This window comes from Beta vulgaris, chromosome 6, assembly GCF_026745355.1.
Source record: "Beta vulgaris subsp. vulgaris cultivar EL10 chromosome 6, EL10.2, whole genome shotgun sequence".
Taxonomy (NCBI): Eukaryota; Viridiplantae; Streptophyta; class Magnoliopsida; order Caryophyllales; family Amaranthaceae; genus Beta; species Beta vulgaris.
The window spans coordinates 23,718,658-23,729,794 of NC_079207.1; positions in this window are offsets into that span (position 1 = coordinate 23,718,658).

The following is an 11,137-nucleotide window of genomic DNA, read 5'->3' on the forward strand; positions in this document are numbered from 1 at the left end:
TCCTCGGCTCGTTGATGGCGTTCAGACTGTTTGGGGTTTTCAGTGCTGTATACCCCGAGGCTACTTGAGGGTTGACCCTCTTCCTGCTTTCTCTTTTTCGAGTCCTTTTGGACGTCACTAGTTTTTTTAGGCTATTTACATAACACTCCCTAGTTGCTTATTGGTCTCCTTGTATTTTTCCCACTTTACCGTCATCAGTCTCGAACTGCATGAGGAGCTGGTAGGTAGAGATGGCAGCCTAGGTTTTGTTCAGGGTGGGTCTCCCCATTATTATGTCGTAAGGTAGAGGGATACCCACCACCAAGAAGTCGATCGGTAGGATTCTTCCCTTTCCTTTTTCACCTATCCTAGTGGGTAATTTTATTGAACCGAGTGGGTGCACTGAGTTTCCCCCGAAGCCTATGAGTGGCTGGTTGAGGGGTGTGACGTCCCGCTCATTGTACTTCAACTTTCGGAGGCACTTGAGGGTATGATATCAGCGGATGACCCGCTATCTACTAACACCCTTTTTACCCTTGTGTTGGCCACCTTGAGCTCGATGACCAATGGGTCATCATCTCCACTCGCCGAAAGTCATCACAGGACAGTTGGGTCGAGGGTTTTGGACGTCAAGCACCTGGTGCTTGAGACCCTGAAGGTGGGATTTGTGGGCTCGGCCGGTCAGGCCTCCCGAGGAAAAGCCGCCAGCTATGACGCCGATGAAGCCTTCGATGTCCCCGCTGTTCGACTGACCTACCTTTTGTTTGCCTTTTTCTTCACTAGTATGCTTTAGATAGCGGTTCAGCTTACCTTGCTCTGCTAGGTTATCCATGGACTTTTTGAGTTTTCTGCAGTCCTTGGTGGTATGCCCACACTCTTTGTGGTACTCACACCATAAGTTTTTGTCCCTCCGAGAAGAGAACGTCCTAATGGGTGCTGGCTTGGGGAGCCAAGTTTTATCCTTGATGTCCAGATAAAACTCCCGCCGATTCTTGCTGAATCGAGGATTGTTGCCATGGTCGCTGAATCGGTATGACCGACCTTCCTTTTTTGTTGCTTTGGCTGAGCCTTGTGATTCCCATCGTGTTTCCTCTTCTTGCCCTCATCATCCGAGTGGCGACATATGTCTAGATGAACCTTTGGGCCTTGGTCATGGCTTCCGAAGAGGTTTTTACTTCGCTCTCGGTCAGGGACCACCTGAGCCGACCAGGTTGAAGCCCAGACATCAGGGAAACGAAGGCCACCACGTCTTGCAAGTCGGTGACCTTTAGCAATTCTTCATTGAACCTCTTGATCTAGTCGGTCAGGCTTTCATTTTTTTCTTGCCTGACCCTCATGAGACGGAGGCTGGTCTTCCTTTGCCTCTTTCCCACCACAAACTGATGGATGAATAGGTCTTCCAATATTAAGAAATCAGTAATGATTCCCGCAGGAAGCTCTTTGAACCAGTTGAGGGCGAGGCCTTTGAGAGTGGTGGGAAAAAAATGACATCACGTGGCTTCACAACTGGTCTGCACACTCATTTGGGCTTTGTAGCTGGCCATATGGTCGTCCGGGTCGGTTAGGCCAGCGAACGGCTCGATTAGGGGGGTCTTGAATTTCCCGAGGGTAGGAGTCCCCAGAACTTCTTGGCTGAATGGGATCAGGAACTTGAGGCCGCCGCCATTCAGCCGGGGTGGTTTGGAGTGGGCCGAGTCACCCTGCCCTTCTCGCTGATTGGCTTTTTTGTTTAGGGGCTCCCGTGCGTCATACCCTTGGTGGCTGCAACGTTTCTGTTTAAGAAAATTTCTGGCATCTTCGGGTTTGCGACTGGGCCCCCCTTCTTGGAGACTTGGAAATGTGAGTTTCTTCACGCTGGCGGGCCGATCCTTAGCTTCACGAGCCGATCTCTCCCTGCCTTGACGACTGGGCTCCCTAGCATCGGATCGTTGCCGGCTAGGCGGATCCCGATGCGAGCGAGGGTTGTGCTCTTCTCTTTGCGAACGCATCAAGGTGCGCTCTCTTGGCTCAGGCGGGTTGGGGGGGTTGAATTGGGTTTGCCCCTGCTGGAAGGCAGCCATCATATCCATGATGCTTCGCTGCAGAGTTTCCTGAAGCTGAGCCGTGATGAAGGCGATATCTGCTCCAAACAGCGGTTGAGGATCGGCATGTTGTATCTACCGAGAAGGTGATTGACGATCCCCTTGAGAGGGCTCTTGGTTAGGGTCCATGGTTTGGACAGTGGGGGACCGACAAGCCGGAGATGGAGCTTGTCCGGATTTCCTATTATGCGGAGGTGAGTGGCCCCTCTTAGACCTTTGACCTTGGGCGGAGGGTTGCTTGCCATGAGTGTTTTTTGTTGGTGCCATGACTGACTGTCGACGAATTCGGAGTAGGTGCTGAGTAACTTTTTGTACTCTCCCCACAAACGGCGCCAAACAGTTTCTGCTAAGAAACTGAGTGTGTTTATGGTATGTTGATTAGGTGTCGGGTCAGATCTCACTGTCCTAAGTCAATTGTCCGTACACCGGAATCCTGCAAAAGATGAAGTTATACTGCCCTGGAGGTGGTTCCGAGATCGCCTCTCCGACGCTCAAGTCAGTTGATGATCAAGATAGAGAGATAAATTCTAGAGAGAGATGCTTTGGTTTATTTGGTAAGAATTCAATACCTGTTCATTGATGAGGGAGGTGGTATTTATAGTGCTTTGGAATTCCCAACTGCAGGTGAGCTAGAAGGCACTTATAAATAGAAAGCACCTACCTGGATGTGGGCTTCCTGAGGCCAGGTGGAGGCCGCCTACTAGGCCTTCTCTTCTTTGTAATTGGGCTACAGCTCAAAACAAGCCCAAACAAGAGTAATATTCAGTTTCCACCAACACAAGTTCTGAACATGGATATTAATTTATTTCATTCATATTATCTCAATTGCCATTATTATTAACATTTACTTACAGTTTACTGTTTGTTGCTCTATAACACTTCCCTAGAACATTTTTTTTTTCTCTGTGCGTAAGAAAGAAAAGGATGGTTCTTGCAGTAGACAATGTGAATATGAAGGACTTTGTGAAATCAAAGTCAATAACGAACTTTTCCGAGATTTTGGTCAAAGCAACGTCTTCTTTTAAGCATATTGGAGATGGAGACCGATGAACGAAAGTGTACAACTACCCTTTGAAATGTTTTTTGCATTTTAGAAGGTGCGTCTAAATATATGGTGCTACTCGTGCAATCTGTATTTTGATTTTAAACTGTATGTTCCTTTTATTTCATGCTCTTTTTATTATAAATTATGTTCTTTCAAACATGATCAAATACCAAGAAAAATATGAATTCGTTTTTTCTGGTACAAAAATAAAAAGATAGCTCAATAAGAAACTAGCATTTTTTTACACGTTATGCATGCATGTAATATTAATATTTTTTTCTCAATTAGTTTTAAATCAATGTTAAAAAAGAAAATCCGAACATACATTTGTGATTATTTTTAATTTTTTAATATGTTTTTCTTAAATCAATATTTCGTTGGTCTTTTAGTTATCCGCTCATCATTATTCAAATATAGTATTGAAAGAAGGAAATATAAAGTAGAAGAAAGCTTGTGCTCAAATAGAGTGGAATAATTATGTATCAGATTCAACTGTTAAATCTTAATAAAGTGGAAGATTTTGAGTTATATAATACTTCCTCCGTTCCATAATAAGTGAAACACTTCTCTAAAAAAGCTCTCACATAAAAGAGAGAAGTGTTTCACTTATTATGGAACGGAGGAAGTATAAATTACCGAATAAAAATCAACATTTAGGTTTCAAAACATTCTTAGTATAATTAATAATATGAAATTCAAGTTTTTATTTTTTCTTAGCTTCTGAGTGTGTCAATCAAGTTATAATATCAATTTAATTTTTGACCAGAGTTTTCACACATATGTAAGAAGAGAAAATCATTCTCCTTAATTAAATATTTAATTGAAATTTCAAATGCAATTCCATGGTTAACTTGTTCAATATATATGACAAGTAGAAAGAAGAAAAGATTATTTAATGTATATAACAATTTAAATTCATTAAGCATATATCATATGTTTTGTAAGGGGGACTCCATCTTTCTCTCCCTTCACTTATATAATAGAGATAAATCATCAAATAATAAGTTTTGTATTAAGTAGACTATCTTACAACGAAATTAGGGAAAATTATGGTAACATCATGTCACTTACTAAAATGGTTACTCCCCCGATTTTTAATGTTTTATGCATTTACTATTTGGGGGAAAAATTAGGAATAATTTATTATAATATAAGTGGGGTCAAAAAACGAAAATAGATTGGAGAGAGAGTGTGTAGAAAGAGAAAAGGTAAGGAAAGATGGGAAAAGTAAGGGAAAGTGGGGTCAAAAAGCAAAAATAGATTGGAGAGAGAGTGTTCTAAAATAGAATAAAGCACAATGCATAGAACATTAAAAATCGTCCATATGAGGAAATTGCACAGAACATTAAAAATCAGAGGGAGTATTTTATAAGTTAAAAAAGGTTACTGTTAGATATTTTTTGAAAGATAAATTTCATTAATTATTTAACTTCGGAACAGGATTTCCGCTGGTAAGGAAGTGGATATAGGGTTATGTGATGGGCATGACCGACCCCTCCGCCCCGCAGACTTGTTACTCTACTCTTGGGAGAGGGGACTTGATGGTTGTGTCGACCTGACTGGATCGTCTCCCTTGACACAATCTGGGTTGTCGAACTTTGTGGCGGGTCGTGTGATAATTGATGCAGCACAACACAAACGAGTTAAGTATCAGGCAAAATGTGCAACTTTGGGTAATGGTTTTCTCCCATTCTCCTTTTCTTCTTTGGGAGAATTAGAGGCAGATGCTATTAGTATGCTTACGAATAAAAAAGTTCTCTCTGACCCAAGATATTGAAGCAAGTGTTGCGGCACATATTTTTACTAGGATTAGCTTTGCTATAGCTAAGGGAGTGGGGGCCCAGATAGTATCTCGACTTCCAACTAATTTTTTGTAAATCCACAGATTGATTCTTTATAATAATAATAATAATAATAATAATAATAATAATAATAATAATAATAATAATAATAATAAATAATAATAAATAATAATAATAATAATAAATAATAATAATAATAATAATAATAATAATAATAATAATAATAATATTTATACATGGCAAATCGGTTAGTCAGGTCGGTTTCGGTCGGTCAAAAACGGGTTTCGGTCGTTTTCGGGTTGGTCACTTTTCGTTCACGGGTCGAACTTCCTTGTTCAAAACCCGTTTGCTCTGGTCATGGGTCGATCGGTTTATTTTTGTGATTTTTTCCCGAATTTATTTTAAAAAAATTTTTAAGTGATTTTTTCACGTTAAAATGCTCTTTTATCATAAAGCCCAGCCTGGTCCACAAAGGCCCGCAAAGCCCATACATTTTTTACGGGTTTGTGCATGGTTTTTGTTGTATCCAACCCATTTTTTTTTTTTTTTTTTTTTCATTTCTACAAAATTCTTACTCAAATTTATATCTAAAGTCAAAAAAACAAGTAAAGGCTTGTCATTGTGGAGATCAATTGCTTTTTTTATCGGTTTTTCTATCGGTTGCGAGTTCTGTCGGTTTGGACCTGTTTTTTGCCGTTGTTCGGGCTCGGTACAAAATGGGTTTCGGGTTTGATTTTCTTGTTCAAAAACCGTTTTGTAGCGGGTCAGTTTTGGGCCCGGTTTTATTTTTGCCTGGTCAAGTTTTGCATCAGTCCATTTTTTACACAATTAATTTGACAATTGGAGGAAGTTTTATCGTGTCATATTCATAGCAACCCGCTCACATGAATGATTTGATTCCATCATAACGGACTATTTTCATTTAGATCATGTTGTATAGTATTAACTACTTGAATGTGTAAAATGTCAATTTCAACTTATTCAAGCACTTCAGTGCCTATTTAAAAAATGATTAGGTTAGATAAGATTAGAGAAGTTATAACCATACAAACAATTACAATAAGAAAAATGATGATCAAATATGAAAAAAAGGAAAAGAAAAGAAATAGTTTAAATTAGATCAGAAAAATTTAAATAAAACGAATGCATGCTTCGTAATTTGATCGATAAGGTTCGAAATTTTTGCATGCTTCGTAATGCAATGAAACAAAAAAAATCCAATACTTTAGTCCAAATAACTACATGTAGAATTGTAGTGTTGTCTTGGAGTATATCATTAGTAAAGATTATTTTATAATGATTATAAATGAATTAAAATTATAGTTAGGTGTAAATAACTTTAACAAAGATATTAAGTTTATTGCAATTTTTTCTAGATAATTTTTTTTTAAACCCACTTAAAACTCATGATATATGTTAATCCCTTCTCTCTTTTATGAAAGATGGAGAGAATTTGCATAAGATAGGATTCGAACATTCGACCTTGTTATTGAAACACATTTCACGAGGCCTGCCTAACCACGACGTTGCTTGAAATTTTATGATATATTTTGCATGTTTATTTATTTAAGCAATGTTTCATTTTCTATTAAAATGCCCATTTTTTATGCGGATCCACTGGGTTCAAAGAACCCACATGAACCCATGGTGGATCCGCCACTGCCAAGTAGAATGTGTGGTAATGAAAATTATGAAGAAATTTGTCCCCATGGAGAGAAAGACACAAGTTTGAGTGTACGACTGTTCTCTATAGAGAAATACTTATGAGCAAATTGAATCCCCATAAAGATTTTAAGAGTTTCCCTCCCATAAATTCCACCTAAAAAAAGACTACCAAATAGGTCGTTAAGGTCTGATTTTTAGATTTAGCAATAATTGAAGACTTTTATATCCAAAGCTTTTGGCTATAAACAGGGGACAATTGTTCATCTTCACTTGTTGGTTATATAACACTCACATATTGATATATATATATATATATATATATATATATTATATATATATTATATATATTATATATATATATATTATATAATACAACTTCCTTTGCAAGTTCTTGGTAAGTGGCTGGTTTACTACAACTTCCTTCGCAAGTTTTTGTTTGGGGGGAGGAGTTCTCGAATTGTTGGCAGAAGGATCCTAACTCCTTTTTAGTTTCTTTTAATTCCTTCTTAAGATGTTTTTGAAGCTTCAAGTCTTGACATATTTGAAGGCCTTGTTTAGAGGTTAGGCTAACTAATTCACCGTAGGTTAGCCTATCATAAAGGATGATATATATATATATATATATATATATATATATATATATATATATATATATATATATATATATATATATATATATATATATATATATATATATATATATATATTGCATTCTAGATTTCTAGACATTCTAGTTTTCACCATCATGCTTGTGCCCCAATATTGTGCACACATCACAGTCACAGTGAGCGAGCAAAGAAGTCAATCCTCTCAGAAACCCTTCCAAGTGAGTTCCAACTTAGATCTCACAAACCACAAAAATATAAAATAAAATAAAATAAAATAATAATAATAATAATAATAATAATAATAATAATAATAATAATAATAATAATAATAATAATAATAATAATAATAATAATAATAATAATAATAATAATAATAATAATAATAATAATATAATAATAATAATAATAATAATAATAATAATAATAATAATAATAATAGTAATAATATGTTGTTACAAAAATAATTCCAGGCCATTTCCTGAAAGAGATGGGGGGACCGGCAAATAGGACTCATTAATCTAAGCTAATAGATTTAATTTAATCTACAATTGAAGAAGGTATGATACTAAATCCTGCAAGGTCTCTAAGAGACAGTGCAAGTATACAACCTGAAGCCTTCATATGCAAAATTACATATAATAATTTAGGTAGGCTAATACTATAAACATATGGTCCAGTTTGTTTTGAACTGAATTTTACTAACCTTTTAATATTCAGGCAGATAAATACAAGCCAGTAAAAGTATCTAGAATCCAGGCAGATAAATGATACTGTAACAATAGCTATACCAGAAGTCTTGCAAATGCTTACAATGTCTAACTCAAGGATAAACATAATCATTGAGTCACATGAATGTATAAATGTATAATCACAAAAGTGGAAAAACTGATTACAGAAGCGTGTGTTGTTGTGGGACTACATGCATCACTTGAGATAGAAGAGAAATAATAGCAAAAGATTAATTTATGAACTTTCATGTACAAACAAAGTATTTTAACTTTTAAGGTCACATTAACAAGCATTCACCTTCAACTAATAAATTAAGACAAAACTTTAGCTACTTCTACTTAGCAGGAAATGTAGTGTTCAATCCACAAGAACACTGCTTCTGATTCACAAATAAACCACTATAAGCAACGATAAATAGCAAATAAAGGTTCACACTACTTTCTCCATGCATCAATGACACACAACCTTTTACACACTAAATGGTCAGGTGCAATTCCATTTTAACCAAGACCAAAAATGACAAGCACAATATTGCACAAAATTGCACAAGAACTGAAGTATTGTGATTCTCAGTAGCAAAATAGAACAGATCCCTGTAATTGCATATAACATGTCAGAGGTAACAAATGCCATCAATTTTTATTTAATATAAGCACTTTCTAGCACTACTCTTCTGAATTGATATTATTTAATCTAGCAGAGCATCTAACAGAAAAGGGTGTATTAGCAGAATAACATTTTCATTCATTAGTGCTAATAAACTTCGCATTAATAGAATGTTTCTACAAATACCTGAATATATATTATTCAAGAGTGTCTCAGGGTGGTAAAAAGGCGGGGGGGCATACAATGTTTCAGCCATTACTGTCATCTTCAAGAAGCAATTATTTTACGGGAGACAACAATTGGTTTTGTACCAAATACATCAATAAAGGAGGGAAGATAGGGACCTCCTCACTGCTTTTGTCAAAAGGTAACTCTTCAAAACTAAGAATTTTACCTGCGCTCAACTGCCCAACATTAAGATGCTTGTTACTAGTAAAAAATGACTACAAGTGTGCCTCTAGGCCCTAAAACAAAGTCACATATTAGAGGTGATGTACGCACAACGCCAATGCAAACCCAGGTGGACTCATTTTGCAATTCTTCTAGGTACAATGAAGTCTGAACACCACATGCCCTTTGGGAATAAATGTGCAGCTCATTATGAAAGCAGACCCCAAGAAATAATATGTATTCCATTATAAACCAATTGAAAGCCACAACTTCACCAATCAGGCATATTCTGTCTTCCAATACCAGAGTCCCAGCACCTATCCTATAAGATGCAGATGTTCCCATATATAAAGCATGCTCACATTATTTGTATGATCATCTAAACATATGGTTGCTATTTTCTCACCCCAATCAACCACTAATATAGCAGTAACAGGGCCTTGAAGGTAACCGAATATGCCAACAAGATCAAAAGGAGTGCAACAAACAGATAGTTCAGGTAGATTAGTCCTCCAGAGTCTTGATCTACCATCAGAGTGTCTAGTGATAATGTGATATGTAAAATTGTACGGACAAGAATCATTCATCAACTTGGGCTGTGGAGAGTACATCGATATACTTGAGGACACCACGGGAATACTTGTAGCTCCATCATGACCATCTGGCACATTTGTTGAGCATGGACTCACGCTCAAACAATAAGTTTTAGCAGCAAAGTTAGTTTTGTATATAGATATGCAGGATTCAGCATTACTTCCAGTGTCAGAGTTATACAGGTGATCACTTTTGGATCAATCATAGGCGTGCAAGGCCACTTTCCATGATTCAGCTTGAAAATTCTTCATCCATAACCCCAAAAGCAAGAAATGACTGGATTTTAGATTCTATTTACAACTGGAATGTAAGAGAACTGAGACAATCTTGTCTGGCCCATATAAATGACTATGATCATTGAAAGGAATAGTACAAAGTTTATGGTACAAAAATCTTGTTTTCTTCAGTTACATGAGTTTTAGTAAGGAAATTAATTCCCTGAGCATGTCCCACAAGAAGAATCTGGTCCTCTTCCAGCCATGATGGTGCCCAACACAAGATCATACACTGAGCTAATCAATCCTGTAAGAAAAGCTTCTCTATAAGTTTCCGTGTTGGAGTAAACGTTGGCAAACCCAGAGGCTATATGAACTAGCGGAGATTGACCAAAAATATAAGTAAGCCATTAGTGTCCAAGGAAACAACAAGTTCAACTTCATGCATAAGAAGGTGAGCAGCAACTTGTATAATTTTACCAGGGTGACCAAGAATATCTAAGGCACCTCCTGACTGGCTAGACAATTTGTTACTCGTTTCATTTAGGTGAGAAGATTTCTCATCTGCCTTGTGTGACTAATTATATAACACTGACCAAATCAAGTTGTAACATGGAAGTAATTGAATTAATGAGCATATGGTTGGTGGACCAAACAATCAATTCCTCCATATAGCAACTTTATTATAATAAGATCCTTTAGAACTCTGACCATTGGGTTTCATCATTTTCCGTCTCTTCCACAATGTCACCCGTGGAGACCGCATAGTAGCAATGTCATCAAGGCAGTGCACATCCCAAATTGTAAGCATTTGCCCCAACCAGCCGTTCACAACTGCCAACCTCAACATTTTGGCATCTCCCAGCAATGAAAACTTGGTTATTTTCATCTCCAACACAAACCATACACTCTATATCCAATGCCCAATTTATCAAAAGATCTTTTTCCCAGAGTACCACCTAGTGATTGATTGATTTCAACAACGCCAACCACACAAAAAGATCGCCTAGGGGTCGACATTTCACGATTATCCTTGCCGCCTTTCAGCATTTTGCTGCCACCAATCTCACACCACAATCTGACTGCGCCATCTAAACAGCTTGTTAGTAGAACATGCCTTAGTGCATATAGAACACCTCCATTTCTTTGTCATCCTCCAGAAGGTCTCCACAGCATCGCCAAGACAGGTAGAGAATGCTTTGATTCAGTAGCAACATGTCCATATTTTTCATCGTACATGAATACACTAACATGATCATTTGCATCAGAGGGCATAGTCGTTGATTCAATTAGACCAGCTGCTGAAGGTTCTTCAAGTGACCAAGTAGTAGAAATAAGAGTTTGAGGGACTTTCATTCTGAACTTCCATGCTATTTCCTATGACTTGCCGTTTCTTTTCCATAACATGACTTTTGTCCCCCCT